Here is a 21,744-nt window from a genome sequence, read left to right on the forward strand (position 1 = left end):
TACCTGTATTAAAATGTGTTCGTGGTACAGGTCTGCACACTGAGGCTTAAAGGCTCCTCGCAGCTGCTTTGGCTATACATTACTTGACCTCCCTCCCCCGAGCCTCAGGTGGGCTTCAGAGACACTGCTTATGGGATAATAATAGGTTGTTAACTATTTCTGAGAGTGCCCTGGAGAAATCCTTCCCAGTGAAAAATCTTTGTGTTCTTATTTCACCGCATATACAGTTAGTAAAGTTCTTATCTCAGATATGAAAATGTTGTAGAGACAGGATGGCTTTGGTTCTGCTCTGCTGCCATGGCACCAAGCACGCTGCCATGGCACCAAGCATGCAGCTTTCTTCCTGACCGCCACTGTCCCCCTTGAAGTCCACACTTAGATTCAGGAGCTTATCTACTACACAGCATTTAACCAGCCTCTTGTAAGACCTTGGACCAGTCCTTCAGTGCTGTGACATCTGTTTTTTCTACTGTAAGTGTAGGTAAGAACGGCATGACCATAGCCAGGTGTGGTGGCTCATGCCTGTAATCCCAGCACTAGAGAAACTGAGACAGGAGGATAACAGGTTAGCCAGCCTTGGCAATTTAAACCCTGTCTCAAAATAAAAAAAAGAAGAGCTGGAGTGGTAGAGCACTCATGGGTTGAGTGCCTGGTAACCGCCCTCTAAAAAAAAAAAAGAATCCTACTACCTTGTAGTGTTGAGAGAATTCCATGACACAGCACAAACTCCCTAGTATGGTCCCTGGTACCACTTTAAGCACCCAGTAAATGAAAACTGTTTTTGTTTTTAGGATCTCAAATGAGAGCTGAGGCAAAATTGAGTTGGTCACTCTGGGTTCTTAGTTGCAAGCCACTGAGGAGTGGTGGCTTATGGAGCAGGAAATGAAGTTATTAAGATGGCATCCAGCCCAGGAGTGGTGGTGCACAGCTATAATCCCAGTATTTGGGAGGCTGAGACAGGGGACTCTCAGGTCCAGCAATTCAGCAAGGCACTGTTTAAAACAAGTAAGTAAGTAAATAAATAAATAAATAGAGCTAGAATTTAGCTTGGAGATAGGATGCCCCTTGCTTCGATCTCCAGGACACTCCTCCCCAAATATCTGGTGGTGGAGGTGTTGTTTAGAGTACTTGCCTAGCATGTGCAAGGCCCTGGGTTTAATCCCCAGTTCAGCAATAAATAAGTAAAATGAAATAAAATACATTGGGTAGTTTCTTGGAATTGTTGGGAGGACCAGAGAGCACAGTCTAAGCTTCTAGGGACAAAGCTCCAAACCACCCAAGAGGAAAATGCCCCTGCCCCCTGCTCTGGCCTGACTGCCTGGGCCTGCCAGCAGCACAGACCGAGGCCCCTTCTGTAGCAAGAACAAAACTCAACACCCACTGCTGCCTTTGCCGGCCAAGTGGGATTTCCCCAGAGCCTCTGAACTGAAGTCTAGGTAAACTTGAGCGTGGAGTTAGAATCACAGGGCTGGCTTCGTTGCAAAGGAGGATGGGGGAGGAAATGCACTTTCTTCTCTATCTTGAAAGCACTCAGGAACAGAGCGAAGCCATTCACACGGGGCTGGGCAGTAAGAGCATTCTGAGTGTGTCCTTCAGGGGCCTCTAGCATTGCGCTGAGGAGGACTCAGGTGAGACCCCCAGAGCCTTTGCCTTCTGCCACTCAGAGAGCAACTGTACTGGGCAGCATTCCACGCCCTGACAAAGGGGAGAGATGCTGTCTGCCCTCTCTGCAGTGTGATCACAATCTTACAGAGAATCCAAGAGCATCGGTCATTTTGTATGGTGTGTCTAGAGATAAGGGCAATAAAAATGCCCCAGAATTGCAACTGGCCAACTTAACACTGTCCTCACTGTAGACCCAGTTGCATTTCTTGTAAACCCCCCCACCCCCCTTTCTAGTACCTGGCATTGAACCCAGGGCCTTGCACATGCTGGGCAAGTACTCCACTACTGAGCTACACTCCTAGCAGTTTCGCTTCTTCATCGATCCCTTACCTTTAATTTGCCACATAGGGTGCTGGAAGCAACAGTAAAGGGCTTCTTCAAAGTCTCTGGTCTACACAGAAAATAAGTTAGAGCTAATGAAAAAGAAATCCCAAGTTGAGTTCTGGGCAAAAGACATGGATGTGATAGTTGTGATAATGGTCTGAGCATTTGATCCTGCCCAGAGCCTGGGGCTCATGCCGCTGTTTCTAGGCGCCAAATTTTAAGGCGAGGACACAGAGCATGTGTAAGGCCTTGAGTTCAATCTCCAGCACTGAAAAAAAAAAAAAAAAAAAGCACTCCCCAGTACTTGGAAGGCTGAGACTTGATCACAGGTTCAAAGCCAGACTCAGCAACTTGGTGAGACCTGGTTTCAAAATAAAAAATAAAAAAAGGATAAAGGTATATCTCAGAAGTAGAATGCCCTTGGGTTCAATTCTCAGTACAAAACAAAACAAAACCCTTTTTAAAGAGAGGATTGGTGCAGAGCAGGTATCTGTCCCTCTCCACGCCTGTCAGAAACAGAGCTGCTTCTGGGAGGGAGGGAGAAGAAAAGAGAGAAGGAAGGAAGACGAAGAGAGAAATACAAAACTTAAGGGACAAGGTCTTCTCAAAACATGAGTGTTTTGTTTTTACCTGCCATGGTGCCTGGCAAGCACTGTACTATCAGTGAAGGAACACCCTTTGGAAATCTTAACTGGCCCTCTCCAAGCTTTCCACTGTACCTATTCCAGCTCCTGAGGAGCCAGTGTCAACAGGGGCCGCCTTCCTCAGTTTTAGTATCTGTAAGCTTGGTATTTACTCTTGCAGTTAAAGACATCTCGACATATACAATCCATCCACACACACACACACGCTTCTGAGCTACATCCTCAGTGCTTTTTATTTTGAAACAGAGTCTTGCTAAGTTGCTAAGGATCTTGCTGAATTTCTGAGACTTGCCTCAAACCTGTGATCCTCTTGTTTGAGCCTCTCAAGTACTGGGATTACAGTGCGCCACCGTGTGTGTGTGTGTGTGTGTGTGTGTGTGTGTGTGTGTGGTATTAGGGATAGAACCCAGGCGTGTTCTACCTCTGAGCTATAGATCTCCAGCCTATATTTTATTTTATTTTTTTTGGGGGGGTACTGGGGATGGAACCCAGGGGCATTCTACCTCCGAGCTATACTCTCAGCCCTATTTTTTATTCTTTATTTTGAAACAGGGTCTCACTGAATTGCGAAGGGCCTCCCTAAGTATCTGAGGCCATCCTTGAACCACCGTCCTCCTGTCTCAGCCTCCCAAATGCTGGGATTACAAGTGTGCACCACACGCCCGGCTCTATTTTATTTTATTTGAAACAGGGTCTCATTAAGTTGATGTGGTCCTCACCAAGTTGCTGAGGATGGTATCTAACCTGCTCTCCTCCTGTCTTAGCCTCCCATGTACTGGGATTACAGGCTTGTGCCAACACAGCCAACACCCAGCACATAAGCTCTTTTTTTTTTTTTTGTGGTACTGGAGGTGGAACGCAGGGGCTTTTCTACATCCGGGCTATACTCCCAGACCAATTTTATATTTTATTTGGAAACAGGGTCTCACTAAGTTGCCGAGAGCCTCACTAGGTCGCTGAGGCTGGCTTCAAACCTGTGCGATCCTCCTGTCTCAGCCTCCCAAGCGTGGGGATTACAAGTGTGCACCACCACACCCGGCCTTTTTTTTTTTGTGTGTGTGTGTGTGTGGTATTGAGGGTGGAACCCAGAGGCTTTCTATTTCCGGGCTATACTCCCAGACCTATTTTTTATATTTTATTTGGAAACAGGGTCTCACTAAGTTGCTGAGAGCCTCACTAAGTAACTAAGGCTGGCTTTGAAACTGTGCGATCCTCCTGTCTCAGACCCAAGCAAGGAGATTGATTATAAGCGTGTGCCACTACACCCGGCTTATATAACTTATTTTTATTTATTTATTTATTTTTGGTGGTACTGGGGGTGGAACCCAGAGGCTTTCTACCTCCAGGCTATACTCCCAGACCTATTTTTATATATTATTTGGAAACAGGGTCTCACTAAGCCGCTGAGAGCCTCACTAAGTAGCTGAGGCTGGCTTCGAACCTGTGCTGATCCTCCTGTCTCAGTCTCATGAGAGCGCAGGGATTACAAGCGTGCACCACCATGCCTGGCTCACATAACCTCTTTTTAACCCCATAGTTGTCCCCTGAGAAATCTCTAGCCCCACTCCATCTTGCATTGTGAGTGAAGTAACCGAGGCCCAGAGGTGCCAATGACTGGTCAAGGCGATAGAATCTGAGAGTGCGCCAGGGCCTTGGGATGCCAAGGCTGGGCCCAGCACTCCTTGGAATGTGGATCCTACGTGAGTTGTTCCCTCTGCAACTCTGTCTTTGCAAACAGTTTAGATGACACAGCCCTGTAAGCCGGTCCTATAAAGTGGTCAAGGGTCGCCTTCTCCTCTTTGCCCCTCCCAGAGACTGGAGGACTTGTCCCTGCACCTTCAGACACCACAGAGTGTATCTACTGCACATTAACTCTGGGCCATTAGCATTTTTCCTCAAGGAGAAAATGCTTCCTTGTCAGAGGCAAGAAGACTAATGTCTCACTGGTATTTACAGCCGCTGGAGGGGACTGGGATGAGTATAACCCCGTCTATCAAGGTGGAGAAGGACACATTGGAGCGCAATGTAGATCACGTTAAGGGGAGAACAGTTTCTCACCCTCTGGACAGGAGAATACACAATGAGGACCAAGCTCCTTTTTGGTAAAGTGTCAGTCAGAAGAGATACTGTCTAGGGATAATGAGTGGCTAATTCTCTGGCCCTTTCTCCACTTGCCTCTCCCCCCAAACCCCCAAAGGTTTCTTATGGACTTGTCCCCACACACACAGAACAAAACCCACTCCCTGCTCGTTGAGGACTCTCTATTGCCAGGCTGTGTGTTGGGTGTTTTATATGGTCGTGTGCTTGGTGAAGGGATAATCCTAAGAAATGGATCAGGAAGCGACTTCATCCCGTGGACATTGTCAAGTACGTATGCAAACCTAGGTAAGCCAGACTTCAGGAGGTGTGTTATTCTTCAGACGGTATTTTGTTGTATTGGCATGGCAGCCCAGGAGGGCATCATGGAAGAGGGGCCAGATGGTCCTAGAGGTGTGTGTGTGTGTATGTGTGTGTATGAGTGCATGTGTGTGTTACTGAGGATTGAACCTAGGAGTGCTAAACCACTGAGCTACATCCCAGCCCTTTTTATTTTTAATTTAATTTGTGTGCACGCGTGTGCGTGTGTGTGTGTGTGTGTGTGTGTGTGTGTGTGTGTGGTGGGGTTAATGGGGATTGAATCCAGAGGCATTCTACCTATGACCTACAATTTCAACCCTTTTTGTTTTTTTGTTTTGAAACAGGGTATCACTAGGTTGCTGAGAGTCTCACTAAACTGAACCTCCTGTCTCAGCCTCCCAAATACTGGGACTATAGGTGTGTGCCACCATACCTGGCTATTAATTTAATTTTTAAAATATTTTGAAACAGGGTCTCACTAAGTTTCCTGGGCTGACCCTGAAACCTGCGATCTTACTGCCTCAGTCTCTGAGTCGCTGGCATGACTGGTGTAGGCCATCATACCAGGCCATCCCCGACTGCTTACTGCTCCTGTTGTACACTGGCACGCTGGCCGTAAGTCTTAGTGCTGTGTTTGAAGGCCAGGCTCTCTTACTGAAATCACAAAGGTTTCAACTGCCCCCAAGCAAGACTGTGATTCTGTCCTTAAAAGCCTCAAAAACTGGCATTGACTTGGATTCCTTATGTGTGAAAGTCCTTCAGGCATCTGTGTCCAGAATAGGGAGCTTCCAGCTATACTGAGGATTTGGTCTAGCAAGTAATTGTCCTCAATAATGAGTGCATCTAGAGATTCTAAAAAATCCTTCAGCTACACTATATCAGCGCTCACAGACTCACCCCTCACCCTCAGGATGAAAAGAATAACGATGCTTGAATTGGCTTGCCCTGTCTTCTCCCTCCCTCCCTCCCTCCCTCCCTCCCTCCCTTCCTTCCTTCCTTCCTTCCTTCCTTCCTTCCTTCCTTCCTTCCTTCCTTGTGTGTGGTACTGGGGATTGAATTCAGGGCATAATACATGCTAGGCAAGTACTCTACCACTGAACTACACTCCCAGCACTGATTTGTTTAAACCATCCAGAGCTACAAGACAAACAGCTTTTACCTTTGACCCCAGTCTTCAGTGTTTTGGAAAATACAGGTCTTTAACCCAGGTCATTAGAAGTTGTGCCTTCCTGAATTTGTATAAGTCTCATTGCCCCAGAGGTAGCAGACCACGTGTGTGTGTGTGTGTGTGTATGTGTGTGTGTGTGTGTGTGTGTGTGTGTGTGTGTGTGTTTTACAGGCCATTGAATGGTTCTACTTATGAGATACACTCTGAACTCTTTTATTTTTAGAACAGGATCTCACTAAGTTACTGTGCACTGGCCTTGATCCTGCAATCCTCCTGTTTCAGCCTCCTGGATATTGGGCTGACAGGCATGTGCCACCATTCCTGGCTTGATTTTCCATCCTTGTTGTCCTTAGTGACTTTTTATTTCCAGGTCAATCACAACATGATCTCTTATTGGCCACATTAACATGAATTTTGCATACACATGGGGCCATGATAAACAAAACAAGGCTTGATTAAGTCAAGCATGGAGAAAGTGTGATCAAGAGTAAGATAGAGAGGACTTCTGGGAAGATGGTGACTGAGACAAGCAGCGTTAACGAGCCCTGCTAAAACTCGATCTCTATTGCCACAAAACCAGCGCTTTTCATAGCCAGAAAATGCCATCAGCAGAGAAATAAAAAATGTAAACACAAGGGACAGAGAATAAAAAAGACTAGAAGAACAGCCGAGGGTGTGGCAGCGGCGCCATATTGTCAGCAGCGACAGCAAGTTCACCACACCCTTGCCAGCTCCTGATCAACATGCACAATAACCGTGAGTGAAATTGCGGCCCCTAAAGGAGAAATCCCTGTGCTGCACGCCCAGGGACTTTGATAATCTCCCTGGGTCTGAGATTTTGCCGTCCAACCCAGTGAAGGAGTTAGCGGTGGCAGAGATTACCACAGACTCGAGATACAGAGCACCCTAAGTGAAGTCGTAGTGATCCAGGGAAGGCACAAATTTCTGAAATCATGGGAAAGAGGAACAACAATAAATCAATGAATGCCCACAACCCCATATTATCAGAACCTGATAACACAGAAATTCAGAGATCTCCAGAAGATCAAATCAGGAATATAACTGTAGAAATAATACAGGACCTTTTAAAAGAATTTAAAGAGAGTCTAAAAGACATAAAGGATGCAATCATTGAGGTAAAGGCCTCAATTCAAAGTATAAACAATCGATTAAACCACATGGAGAATAGAATCTTGCTCCTAGAAGAGGATCACTCCAAAAACGAATGCATAATTTATAACTTAGAAAAAAATCAGACAGCAGGAATCTGACATTAAAGAAATATGGGCCCATTTTAAGAGAGCTAACCTAAGAATAATCGGAATAGAGGAGGGAAAAGAAGGTGAAACCAAAGGGATCAATAATATCTTCAAAGAAATAATAGCAGAAAAAATTCCAAACATAGAGTAAGAGATCGATACACAGGTCCAGGAAACTTATAGAACTCCCTTTAACAGGATCAGAGAAGAGGTTCCCCATGCCACATAATTGTCAAAATGACCAATGTGGAAGCCAAGCATAGAATCTTAAAGGCAACAAAAACAAAAGGCCAAGTGACATTCAGAGGCAAACTAATTAGAATCACTCCAAACTTCCCAAACCAAGTCATGAGAGCCAGAAGGGCTTGGAGTAACATATTCCAAACTCTGAAAGAAAGCAACTTCCAGCCAAAAATTTCCTACCCAGCAAAACTTTCTATCAAATTAGATGGGGAAATAAGAAGCTTCCATGACAAACAGAAACTGAAGGAATTTATGTCTTCAAAACCAGCACTAGAGAAAATACTCAAAGAGATTAACTACAAAGAAGAAATAGGTAATACACACCAGAACCAGAGAAACAAGATTTTCCATTCAGCAGACAACTAAGCAAAGAAGAATATATTCATGTGTTTATTGGTTAAAATCTTTGGAGATTCATTATTTATTTTAGTCTTTTACCTATTTCTAAATTGTATTGTTTGCTTTTATTGTTGCTAATTTTTAGGATTTCTATTTGGAATATTAATATACCTTCAGATATAGCATTTGGAAATATTTTACCCCATTCTGTCAGTAACTTTTAACTCTGTTTACATTGTCTTTGGATGTACAATATTTTTTTTTATTTTTTAGGAAGTTTGTTTATTCTGTTGTTGCCTGTGCCTTTGAAATCATATACAAGAAATCAATGCCAATTTCAATGTTGTGAAGTGTTATGACCCAGGTTTTCTTCTAAAAGTTTATAGTCTTAAGATTCACATTTAGGTCTTTTATCTATTTTGAGTTAATATTTGTATATGGTGTTAGGTAAGGGTCCAACTTTATTCTTTTTCATGTAATTATTATTTTTTCAACAACATTTAGTGAAAGGATCATTATTTCCTTCACCAAATGTTCTTGGAAACCTTGTCAAAAATAACTTGACCATATATGGAAGAATTTATTTCTAGGCTTTTTATTTTACTCCACTGGTTTATATATCTGCTTTTATAGCAGTACTACACTGTTTAAATTAATGTAGATTTATAAGGTTTGAAATCAGAAAATGTACATCTTCTAGCTTTATTCTTTTTTGAGATTGTTTTGGATATTTAGAGTTCATATTTTATGTTAGGATAGATTTTTTCTGGAAAAAAAATGTATGATAGTTTCACCTTAAAAAAGAAGAAAAAATATATCCTCTGGTAAGAAAGAAAGCAAAAAGAAATATTGAAATGTTGTCTCTAAGTGATCAAAAGTTTGATATCAGACAAATGAATCTGTTATGTGAGATTATCATTGGTAATTTTGGATAAATTGCTATAATACTAGATGTCAACCAGTAAGCCAAGCATGGAAAGGAGGGAGGGGGAGGGAATGGTGTGGGGTAGGGGCTAACCGGGCAATGTGTGCATGTATGTCTACACAAGTTTTTTATCCCATTATGATGTATGAATACAGTGCACCAAAAAAAAAAAAAAGACATTATAAAAAAAAAAGAGTAAGATAGACACAAGATGGACGAGGCTGCTGCCAGGAAACTCTGGCATGCCGCTTTACAGTGAACTTTTATTTAAAAATAAATAGAAGGGGCACACTCTAAAACAACAATAGAGACTGGGTGTGGTGATGCACCCTTGTAATCCCAGTACTTGGGAGGCTGAGTCAGGAGGATCACAGGTTCACGGCCAGCTACTTAGTGAGGCCCTCTGCAACTTAGTGAGACCCTGTTTCATAATAAAGATAAAAAATAGGGCTGGGGATGTAGCTCGGAGGTAGAATGTCCCTGGGTTCAATTCACAGTAACACACACACACACACACACCCTCCAAACATAAAACACCACCACTACCACCACCACCACCAAAAAGATTAAAAAAAAATAGTGTGAAAGCCAGGCATAACTAGGCGTGGTGGTTCATGATTGTAATCCCAGTACTTGGGAGGCCCAGACAGGAGGATCACAGGTTCCTGGCCAGCCTCAGCAACTTAGTGAGGACCTCCACAACTTTGTGAGGCCCTGTTTTAAGATAAAGAATAAAAAAAAATAGGGCTGAGGGTATAGCTCAAACGTAGAATGCCCCTGGGGTTTAATCCCTAGTACCCCCCACAAAATAGTAAAATAAATACATAAACCAGTAATAACCTCTTTTTTGGTATTGGGAATGAAATCCAGGGGTGTTCTGCTTCTGATCTACACCCCCAGCCCTATTTTATTTTTATTATTTATTTTTGCAGGTCTGGGGATGGAACCCAGGGACATTCAACCTCCGAGCTACACCCCCTGTCCTATTTTTAATCCTTTATTTTGAAACCAGGTCTCACTAAGTTGTGGAGGATCTTACAAAGTAGTTGAGGCTGTCTGCAAACCGCAATCCTCAGGTCTCAGCCTCCCGAATGCTGGGATTACAAGCATGCGCCACCACGCCTGGCTTTTTTATTTTTTATTTTGAAACAGGGTCTCACTAAGTTGCAGGGAGCCTCACTAAGTTGCTGAGGTTGGCAATAAACCTTCAATCCTCCTGTTTCAGTCTCTTAATTACTAGGATTACAGGCATGCGCCACTATGCTTGGCTAACATCCTCATTTATTGTTAAGTATTAGGTAAATTATATAAGTGCATGTACCATCCTTTTACATGATTGGCAGCATAGTAGTGTGTTTACACTAGCATCACCCCAACACCCGAGTAGTGCATTGTGCTAAGACATTAAGATGGCTACCATGAGCTCAGCATGGTGGCGCACGCTTGTAATCCCCACATTTGGGAGGCTGAGACAGGAGGATTGCGCAGGTTCGAAGCCAGCCTTAGCTGGCTTAAGAGACCCTGTTTCCAAATAAAATATAAAATAGGTCTGGGAGTGTAACCCGGAGGTAGAAGGCCCCTGGGTTCCATCCCCAGTACCATCAAAAATAAATAAATAAATAAATAAATAAATAAATAAATAAATAAAATAAAAATAAAAAGATGGCTACCATGACAGTAGGTGGATAGGAACTGTTCAGCAATCATAATCTTTTATTTTTTGTACTGAGAATTGAACCCAGGGACATTCCTCTATACCATCAGCCCTTTTTATTTTTCTAATTTGAAATAGAGTCTTGCTTAGTTGCTGAGGGCTTTGCTAAGTTACCGAGGCTGACCTTGAAAGTGCGATAACTCATAATCTTATAGGGCCACTGTAGTATGCTGGGCCTATTACTGACTGAAACATTATTATGTAGTGTGTGACTGTATTTACTATCCAGAAGCCTTAAGTATTAAGTGAGGAGTTACTAACACCATTTTATAGCTATAGAAACTGAGGCTTAAGGAGGTTGACTTGCCTGTACTCACCCAGCTAGTGAAGGGTGAAAGCAGACGCAGTGGGCTCAGTGGACTGAGATCCTCCTCGTGGCTTCTGTGAGTGACCCTGCATGAGGCAGAGACAGTCTCTAGGTCAGTCAGAAACCAGGGCATCCAGCATCCAGCCCAGCTATGGGAAACTCAGAAAATACCTTGGCTGTGGGCTAGGAAGGCCTGGGGACCACATGAGGTGACTCCAAGGACTCAAGAGGAAAGGCACACCTGGCATGCTCAGGATATTGAGTCTCTGGGTTAAATTCTGACCCTTTCCACCAACCAGGGGCAATAGCATCCTCCATAATAGAGAGCCCCAGCTGGGACCAAAGCCAAGGTTGTGCCAAGGCCTCGGGTCTCATCCCCCTGTAGCCAGGAGCAGGTTTCCTCATTAATATCACTGTGGATCCTGCAGAGATGGCTGCTGTGCTTTAGGCTCATTTGCTGTTTATCCCTGTGATGGATGCTGGTGACATTTAGAGTCTGTCAGGGAGATAATTCACAGATGCCCCATGTGGTGGGTGGAGACAGCCAGGAAATGCGATTCCCTAGTTAAGGCAGAATTGGGGATGACGTGAGTGTTGATGGAAAGGCCTCAGCCCCATGCAGCCTCCCAGCCGCAGAGGGCCTGGCTGACCCAGGTTGAAGACAAATGACGTGGGAGGAGCCTAGACACTTTGGTCCTGGGCTTTCACACGTCGATGGATCATATCTGTGTTGGCTAGTAGACTCTGGCTGGGTAAGGCACACAAAGAAGCTCCATTCCCAGGGACTGAAACATCTGCCTCAAACCTCCACTTCTTCCTGCTCGAAGTCCACGCACAAGGCTGATCTCAAAAGGGACAAGTGCTTTGAATCCCTCAATAATTAGAAGTGACCTGTACTCTGACTCTCATAGCTCTTTGCACATTACTGTCAAAGCATAAATCTTGAGAATTTAAACACATACGCCGGGTGGTGCATGGCTATAATCCCAGGACATGGGAGGCTGAGACAGGAGGATCAAAGGGTCCAGACCAGCCCCAGCAACTTAGTGAGGCTTTCAGCAACCTAGTGAGATGTTTGAAAACAAAAAATAATTTAAAAAGAAGACAGGTATGGTGGTGCACGATTGTAATCCCAGCATTTGGGAGGCGGAGACAGGAGGATTGAGGTTTGTGGACAGCCTCAGCTACTAAGTGAGGCCCTTTGCAACTCAGTGAGCCCCTGTTTAAAAAAAATAAAATATAAAATATAGGGCTGGGGGTGTAGCTTGGAGGTAGAATGCCCCTGGGTTCCATCCCCAAAGACCTAAACATAAAAGCTAAAATTGTGAAACTCCTAGAAAAGACATAAGGGTAAAGTTTCGTGACATTGGATTTCACAATGTTTTCTTGTTGATAGCACCAAAAACATCTTCAATGAGAGGAAAGTTGATAAACTAGGTATACTGAACTATATCAAAACTAAAAGCTTTGGTTCATCAAAGAACACTATCAACAAAATGAAAGGCAACCCATGGGATAGGAGAAAACACTTGCAAATCATGTAGATAACAGCAGGCCAATATCTAGAATATATAAATAACTCTTATATATTCAACTTAATGACAACACACCTGATTTAAAAAATGTACAGAGAAGCTGGGTGTGGTGGTGCACGCCTGTGATCCCAGTACTTGGGGAATGAAACAGGAAGATCATAGGCGTGAGACCAGCCTTAGCAACTTAGTTAGACTGACCCTTTTCAAAATAAAAAGTAAAATAGGGCTAGGGGTATAGCTCAGAGGTAGAATGGCCCTGGGTAATCCCCAGGATCATCATTCACACACACACACACACACACACACACACACACACACACACACATCACAAAGTCAGAATGTAGAATGGGGGTTGCCGGGGTCTTCTGGTGGGGAGGGAGAAATGGGATGAGGATTTATTGTTTAGAGTTGCAGTTTTGCAAGATGAAGAAGTTTGGGAGATGGATGGTGGTGATATTGCACAACGGCATGAATGTACTCCAGGCCACTGATCCGCATGCTGGAAAGTGGTTCAAATGGTAACTATTGTATGTGTTTATCATGCTTAAAAATAAAACCAGACAATTAAAAATCATAATCTCTTCTGTTATTTTTTCTGTTGGATAGAAATTATTTATATTTTTGCTGGGTAAGATCTACAAGTTAACGTGTAACTTAATAGAACCTGAGTCCTAATTTAATGGTAAATGGCTAGCTGGGCATGGAGGTGCATACCTGTAATCTCAATACTTTGGAGGGTGAGACAGAAGGATCACAGTTCAAGGCTAGCATGTGGTAACTTAGTGAGACCTTGTTTCTGAATAAAAAATGAGCCAGGTGTGGTGGCGCACGCTTGTAATCCCAGCATTTGGGAGGCTGAGACAGGAGGATCATGGACAGCCTCAGCTACTTAGTGAGGCCCTTTGCAATTCAGTGAGACCCTATTTCAAAATAAAGAATAAAAAATAGGTCAGGAGGTGTGGCTCAGAGGTAGAATGCCCCTGGATTCCACCCCCAGTACTGCAAAACAAAACAAAACAAATGAGCTGGGCGTGGTGGCGCACGCTTGTAATCCCCACGCTTGGGAGGCTGAGACAGGAGGATCGCACGGGTTCGAAGCCAGCCTCAGCTACTTAGTGAGGCTCTCAGCAACTTAGTGAGACCCTGTTTCCAAATAAAATATAAAAAAGGTCTGGGAGTATAGCCCGGAGGTAGAAAGCCTTTGGGTTCCACCCCCAGTACCACCAAAAACCCCCCCCAAAAAACAAAACCAAAAACTAAACAAATGAAGTAGGACTGGGGGTGTAGCTTATAGGTAGAATACTGGGTTCAACCCCCAGCACTTAAATTAGTTAGCTAATAAATTTAAGAAAGAGTAAATAGCTGGGTGTGGTGGTGCATGCTTGCAGTCCCAGTACTTGGGAGGCTTAGACAGGAGGACTGAAGGATTAGCTACTTAGGGAGGCCCTTGGTATCTTAGTGAGACCTTGTTTCAAAAAAAAAAAAATAGAGCTGGGGATGTAGCTCAGATGTAGAATACCCGTGGGTTCAGTGCCTAGTACCATAAATAAATCAATCAGTAAATAAATAAATAAATACATAAATAAGAGCAAATAGCCAAATCACTGGAAGATACATTCCCTGAGGTAATTAAGCAACCATTGGGTAGGCTTGTGAAACAAAGTACAAAATTAAGTTGGCAGAATGTGCTGTACTCTCTTGGCCTCGTTTCTAAGGTTTGGATTATTAGTATTATTTTTTAACATCATAGTCATTTTATGTCCTTGTTTTTCCATCTTGTCTCTTGAGGACTGGGACTATGTCTTATTCATCTTTCCCTCCTAACTACGCTGTTATTTATTTATTTATTTATTTATTTATTTATTTATTTATTTATACTGTGAATTGAAACCAGGGGCATTCTACCTCTGAGCTACACCCCCAACCCCATTTTATTATATATTTTTTTTATTATTGTCATTATTATTTGTGGTACTGAAAATAGAACTCAGGAACATTCTCTCTCTGAGCTACACTTCCAGTCCTATTTTATTTTATTTTTTTGTTTGGAAACAGGGTCTTGCTAAATTGCCAAGAGTCTCGCTATGTTTCTGAAGCTAATCTCGAATCGGCAATCTTCCTGTCTCAGCCTCCTAAGTACTGGGATTTCAAGCGTGCGCCACCATGCCCAACTTCTGGTTTGTTGAATAAATACAACCAAAGGACGAGCACCCTGGCATGGCTATGCATTCTCACGGTTTCTGTGACCTTGCCCAGTCCTGTAATTCTGCAGAGCCTTACTATTCTCCCTGTTCAGGAATGAGTTTACACCTAAACCCTGTGCTTAGAGCTGGGGCCTGAGGGTGCTGTCCAATTTGGATTTTCTCCCAGCTCTGTGTGCTTGGATTCAAGCTTGATGTAATCATCTACACAAGAAAGGAGTTACCTGATGCAAACACACAAACCAAACAGAAAATGGCTCAAATAAGAGACTGTTTGGGGCACTTGCAGCTCTCAGAGGCATTTTTCTTGTTTTTCCCAGAAGAGGCACCCTAGATTCTCTGTGAAGCCTGTGGCTCTAACTCCTAGGCTTGGACATGTAATTCTGTAACTTTGCTAGAGAGAGAACAGCTGTTGGCTGGTGGCAGGGCCCTGGGTCAGCAAGTGCCAGAGAGGAAGAAGCTGGCATCCAGGCCCACCCTTGAGGAGGAGCAAATTACTGTCTTATTCCCAATTCCTGAGGCTCTCGTTGCTGTTTTTAATTTTATTTTTAATTTTTTATTTTTACAAACTCTGGCTGTTCTTCTTGTTTTTCTGAGGACAGGAGGTATCCAGGCGATCCGGTTGGGAGCTCTGGGGAGCGCTTGCTGAATTAATTTGAGTGCTTTGGAGTGAGATTTACACGGCAGAGTGGAGCCGGCTGGGGATGTTCCCCTTTGGCAGACACTGCTAGGCCAGAGAGGATGTTGTCATCTTTTCCTATGATGTGCAATGCCCTCAAAGGCCTCTGGAGCCAGGCCCCGCCTCATCCCAGCAGCCCCCTGGGTCCCTTTTGCTTCTGCCACAGGGGTCCAGCAACTGTTCTTGGCCTTGGGTCTCACAGGACTGCTGGAAAGGCCACCACCTTCGACTCCCTCCCAGCTCAGCTTGGGATACATTTGCAAACACTTCAGGGTATGCAGAAAAGAATATGTCTGCTGCTGAGCACAATGGGACATGCCTGTAATCCCAGTACTTGGGAGGTTGAGACTGGAGGATCGCAGGTTCAAGGCCAGCCTCAGTAACTTAGTGAGACCTCAGCAACTAAGTGAGGCCCTGTGTACTCAGAGATAGAATGCCTTGGGTTTAACCTACAGTGACACACGCATACACATATATGATGTGAGAGAGAGAGAGAGAGAGAGAGAGAGAGAGGGAGACAGAGAACAAGAGAGAGAGAGAGAGAGAGAGAGAGAGAGAGAGAGAGAGAGAGACAGACAGACGTGCTTCCCACGCCTAGAGGTGAGTGTCCAGGTTCCTGCGTGTCAGCTCACACTAGTGAGGGCCACAGATATGGCTGGAGTTTGGTGACCAGACCAGAGGCCTCTGGTGCCTTTTCTCCACTCCCCTTGCCTGGATTGGAGGATGGTGAGGAGGTGCCAACCAATCGGACCACTTCCTTGGTTCCCTGGGGCTTCCCCTCACCTCCTCTCCAGACCCTCAGTCTCCACATGGGAAACCAAGAATCTTCCTAGCACCACATTCATCTTTCACTGGCTGCTAAGCACTTCTGCTCTGAAAACAATAACCACCATAAAAACAACGGGCTTGCCTTTTTTGTTCAAAACACGTCCTATTTAGGTAATTTAAGGGGAGAAATGAGAGGCCTGGAGGAATTAAATGGTTTGTCTAAAGGCATCAGCTAATAAGGGACAGAAGAATGAGGACCGAGTTCAGTTCTAAATGACCCCAATATTCATGTTCTTTTTTACATTTCCCTTTTCCTTTCTTTGGTAATTATTTTAAAATCACATTTAATTGGTTTTTTATTATAAAAGGACCAGTTGCTCAAACAAAAAAACAGAAATGTAGCATTGTCTGAAGACAAAACAACCCACAGTCATTAGCAATCCCATCTTGCCAGGATCAAATGGGAAAATTTCTTGTCTATTTGTTTTCTCCGTGCATGCACACACATGAAAAGTGGAATCCCATTGTGTTTCCCTACATCAAACAATAATATTCAATCCCATATTTTTAATTCTCCAAGGCAACTTTTGCCCAATTTTATTTTTCTGTGTCCAGTCACAACTTTCTGAGCTACAGCCCAGGGGAACACAAGCTTTTATAGCATATTGCCCTGGTTCATGCTAGAGATACCTGCCGTGCAATAGACACAAACCTCTATTTTTTTAATGAATCCTCCAAACTTTATTCAGGTTGGGTCTGTTATCTTGCTCTAAGTCAGAAGAAGAAGTAGGAGGAGGAGGAGGAGAAAGAGAAGAAGGAGGAGGAGGAAGGGAGAGAACCGATCTGATGCTGAACCAGTGGGCTCTTGTGCTGACCATCAGAAGAATCAGATAGAGGCAGGACAGTAAGGAGAACAAGACTCTACTGGAGCTTCATGCTCAAGCAGAAGGAAGGTGCCACAGTGACCCAGGAGATTGTCAGGCTGGCTTCCAGGACAAAGGAGAGAACTAGTTCTTATTCTCATGAGCAGGGTACCTAGCAAGGGGGAATAAGGGCTAGATGTGGTGACACATGCCTATAATTCCAGTACCTGGGAGGCTGAGACAGGAGTACAGATTCGAAACCAGTTTCAGTAAGATTTAGTCATACTATCAGCAACCTAGTGAAACTTTGTTTTAAAACAAAAAAAATAACCTGCTAGGGGTGGTGGTGCATGCTTATAATCCCAGTACTTGAGAGGCTGAGATAGAAGGATTGCAGGTTCACGGCCAGCCTCAAAAACTTAGTGAAGCTGGGCGTGGTGGTGCACGCTTATAATCCCAGCATTTGGGAGGGAGGCTGAGACTTGAAGATCGTGGTTCGCGGACAGCCTCAGCTACTTAGTGAGGCCTTCTGCAACTCAGTGAGACACGGTTTCAAAATAAAGAATAAAAAATAGGGCTGGGGGTGCAGCTTGGAGGTAGAAAGCCCCTGGGTTATATCCCCAGTACCACAAACAAAAACAAAAACACAAACAAACAAACGAAAACCTTAGTGAGCCCTTCTGCAACTTAGTAAGGTCCTGTTCCAAAATAAAGAATAAAAATAGGGTGAAGGTATAGCTCAGAGGTAGAATGCCTCTGGATTCAAACCCTAGTACTGCAATAAATGAATGAATGAATAAATAAATAAATAAATAATAAATAGGACTGGGGATATAATTTGAGAGGTAGAACACCCCTTTCGATTCCTAGTATTACAAATAAAACAAACCCAAACACAAAAGGGGACCAAGGATTTAAAAATGTTAATTTGCTTTTGTTGGGAAATATGGGGACAAAGGAAATATGGCTCGACAGATCAGAAGAGGCTTTACTTGGGGTTAAGTCTGGGAGGGGGACTGACCAGGAGAGAGAGCCCTCGAGAGTCAGAAGTGCCTTCCTTACAGACTAGGGGCTTTTTATGGGGCAAGAAAGAGGGGGTCCAGGAGTAGTGTGTATGCTGCTGACTGGTGAACTAGTGACCAGGTCATTTCAGGGCAGGGTAATGGTCAGGGCGCATTTCTCTTTTGCTGTTTTTTGGGTTTCTTTGTTCTTGGTCCTCTTAGGCCAGACATCACAGTGCCCATATTCCAGAGGTTTTATAATCTTTATATTGGGAAACAGGTTGCCGCTTTTACTCTAGCTGCTTCCTGCATGATAATGGGATGAAAGTAGACCTAGAGCTAGAAGCTGTGTTGCAGGCACTGTGAGGATCTTAGGGGCTCTGTGTATTTGGGAGGAAGATGCATTGCCCTTTGATCTGTAATGGAAGAAGCTTGTTAACAGAGCAGTTCGTGATTTTTCAAATTTGTGACATAATCATGTTGATTATGCATGGCCCAAAAAGTGGGATGAGGAGGAAAATAAGTAGAGTTAGAAAAGGTAGGAGCCGTGCTATCCAGGAGGAACCATGTCCAAAGATTCCTTTTGATTGGTGAATATTGTCTAGTTATTTTTACATATCAGATATTAAACTAGTTATCTTTTTTTTTGTGGTACTGAGGATGGAAACCAGAGGCACTCTACCTCCGAGCTACAACCCCAGCCCTATCTTTTAGTCCTTTTTATGTTTGAAACAGGCTCTCACTGAGTTGCAGAGGGCCTCACTAAGTAGCTGAGGCTGTCCACGAACCCCGATCCTCCCATCTCTGCCTCCCGAATGCTGGGATTATAAGCATACGCCACCACGCCAGGTTAAACTAGTTATCTTTTTTTAAAAAAATTAGCAGTAATGTTAAAACAATACATTCAAGGAAATTCCTGATTTCCAAATGATGGAGTAAGAGCAGGTAGTCAATTGTTGCCTATTTTCAGGAGTTGTCTGACGTACTCACCTAGTTCTTCATTGATGGCTGTGTTGTTAATGTTTTTTTGGTTTTTTTTGTTGTTGTTTTACAGTACTGGGGATGGAGCCCAGGGGATTCTACCTCCAAGCAACACCTCCAGCCCTATTTTTTATTATTTATTTTGAAAAAAGTCTCATTAAGTAGCTGAGCCTGGCTGAGAACCTTCAATCCTCCTGTCTCAGTGTTAACAGTTTTGGTGTATAGGCAGGCCAGCTGATTTATTAGAATATAAGCACCCACCATTAATCCAGGGATGGCCAATAAAGTGGCTGACAATCCTGCACCAAGAGCTGGAGACCAGAGATGTAAGTTGCTATCACAATTAGAGGGTGGGGAACGTGCGACCCGTGAATGAGTTGATGACAACGGAGACGGTAACGTCATTCCGAGTTTGCCAACATAACAGCAACCCTGAAATCCCTCGGGAATGGTAGAATAAGAGAAATTAAAACCAAAGACTGACCAACCTGAGGATAGATTCCTCTTGTTATCAGGACTGTGCTATTTACAATGTGATTATATTTAAGGTTACATGACACTGGTCCTATACACAGTCTCCGGGAACAATCATTGAGATTGAGATGGGTTTTCCTGAACCCTGTGTCTTACTATAAATGTTATGAGTATGGCTGTTAAAACCCAAGAGGGTCGTTAGGTTGAGGTTTGTCTGCTTTTGGACCCCTCTTTCTGTTAGGCCAAAACCAATTAGATGTGAGGTCAGAACCTGTTTAGCCAAATCGGGCCTGAACATACAGAAGGAAGATGTGTTTAGTACATTTTCTGCCGTGTGAGTCAGTTAGCACTACAGAGAGCAGAAGTGGGGATTGGAATAACTTGGACAAATATAGGAGTTGCTTTTTTTGTATATCGAAAGTGTACCACACCAAGAGGCTCCTCCTGGTCGGGTAGATTCAGTTAATTTTTCCACTGCCATTTTTCACATTTATAGGTACCAGTGTCTAGTAGAGTAGCTTGTGGAAAGATGATAAGAAAAGTTCTGGTTGTTTTTCCTGGCTTGATCTGTTGAGTTTTTAAACCTGGCTCTTTGATCGATGGTGGTAGTCTCCTTTGTCCATAGGGCAGGACCTTCAGGCAAGCTGCAATTAGCCCAGCAGTGGAGTCTCAAGGGAGCACCTACAGAATCATGGTGCTGCTATAGCCAGACGCTGTTAGGAGGCAGCTCTAAGCCGCTAGTCTCATAAGAGAGGAAAGAAGATTAAAAGAGCATAACCTCATTATCTATCTGATGCTCTAGTAGGGAATTTTTTGAGAAGTTTTAAATCTTTTAGAAGTGTATTGGCTGGGTGTCTCTTCTTTACATTTATAAGAGTCCTCTGACTGGCTGAAGTGTCCAGTGTAATTCCAACCAGAAGGCATAAAACAATTCCACATCAGCAGAGCTAGTATAATGAGAAGGATGCTGAGGACAACAAGAATCCAGAATAGGGGATGGCTTAAAGGCTCCCGACTTATCACGGGGAGGGGCTTTGCATTTCATACTCAGAGGAAGTCAAATCCTAGGAATAATCAATTGAATTGCCTTGCAGGGATGGTTGGTCTGCCTGGACATGCTTGGCTCCAGGAAGAGGTGAGAAGGCAGTTTGGGCTCAGGAAAATAAAAGATTGAGTTAGAGCTGCCACTGTGTTGTCTGGTATGGGGAGTATGGACAAGGCCCAATCGTGGGGGGCAGAGAGAATAAAGCAGAGTGAAAAAAAGTGAATTTGGATGGGGGTATAATTCTGGATTGTGGAATAGGTATAGGATTTTTTTTTTTCAGTACTGGGGATGGAACCCAGGGGCATTCTACCTCGGACCTATGCCCCAGCCCTACTTTTTTTTGTTGTTGTTGTTGTTATTGTACTGGAGGTGGGACCCAGGGGCTTTTCTACCTCTGGGATATACTCCCAGACCTATTTTATATTTTATTTGGAAGCAGGGTCTCACTAAGTTGCTGAGACCCTCACTCAGTAGCTGAGGCTGGCTTTGAACCTGTGCGAACTTCCTGTCTCAGCCTCCCAAGTGCTGGGATTACAAACATGCACCACTATGCCTGGCGAGCCCTATTTTTTATTCTTTATTTTGAAACAGAGTTTCACTGAGTTGCAAAGGACCTCACTAAGTAGCTGAGGCTGTCGCAAACCACAATCCTCCTGTCTCAGCCTCCTAAATGCTGTGATTATAAGCGTGTGCCACCACTCCCGGCTAGGTATAATATTTGTTCAGGTATGTGGAGGGGACCACGAGGAAACCAGGTGAGGTCTCAAGTGAAGTCTAGGAGAAACCTGAGGTATTCTTGTCGAGAAAAGAACATGTGTTCAGCCAGGTCATTCTGCTCAGATCCGTTTTATTCTGGCACGGGAGTGAGATGGTATCTTTTTTCTGTATGTTCTGTAATTTTTATCTGCAAGGATCCTGGAGAGGGGGAAGAGGGTAAGAAAATATGGAGTTTAGTAGAGAAAAAGGGAGGGTAGGGGTTATATATATGCTACCTGGTCTTAAAGAATCCAGTTTTGATGGGTCCAGTGGTCATGCTTGCTTGAGAGTGGATAAATGACACCAAGAGGGGAGTCCCTTTAATTTCACTGCTGTTGGGGTGGTCAAGATAATTTGGTGGGTCCATTCTTATTTTCGGCAAAGCAGCTTAGGAGAAGTTTGGAGATATACCAAATCCCCTGGTTGTGAGGAGGAAGGAGAGAAAGGGGAAGATTG

The sequence above is a fragment of the Muscardinus avellanarius genome, assembly GCF_963383645.1.
Source record: "Muscardinus avellanarius genome assembly, chromosome: 3".
Taxonomy (NCBI): domain Eukaryota; kingdom Metazoa; phylum Chordata; class Mammalia; order Rodentia; family Gliridae; genus Muscardinus; species Muscardinus avellanarius.